Here is a 423-nt window from a genome sequence, read left to right as displayed (position 1 = left end):
AATATTTATCGATATCATACCATTTACTACAGTATTTACCTATATTATACTATTTACTACAGTATTTAACTATATTACACCATTTACTACAATATTTACCTATATCACACCATTTACTATAGTATTTACCTATATCATACCATTTACTACAGCATTTACCTATATCGTACCATTTACTACAGTATTTACCTATATCATACCATTCACTACAGTATTTACCTATATCATACCATTTACTACAGTATTTACCTATATCATAACATTTACTACAGTATAAACCTATATCATACCATTTACTAAAGTATCAACCTATATCAGACCATTTACTACAGTATTTACCTATATCATACCATTTACTATNTCATTTACTCCAGCATTTACCTATATCATACCATTCACTACAATATTTACCTATATCATACT

Source organism: Mizuhopecten yessoensis, unplaced genomic scaffold (genome assembly GCF_002113885.1).
Source record: "Mizuhopecten yessoensis strain PY_sf001 unplaced genomic scaffold, ASM211388v2 scaffold4559, whole genome shotgun sequence".
NCBI classification, from domain to species: domain Eukaryota; kingdom Metazoa; phylum Mollusca; class Bivalvia; order Pectinida; family Pectinidae; genus Mizuhopecten; species Mizuhopecten yessoensis.
This window is presented reverse-complemented; position numbering follows the sequence as displayed.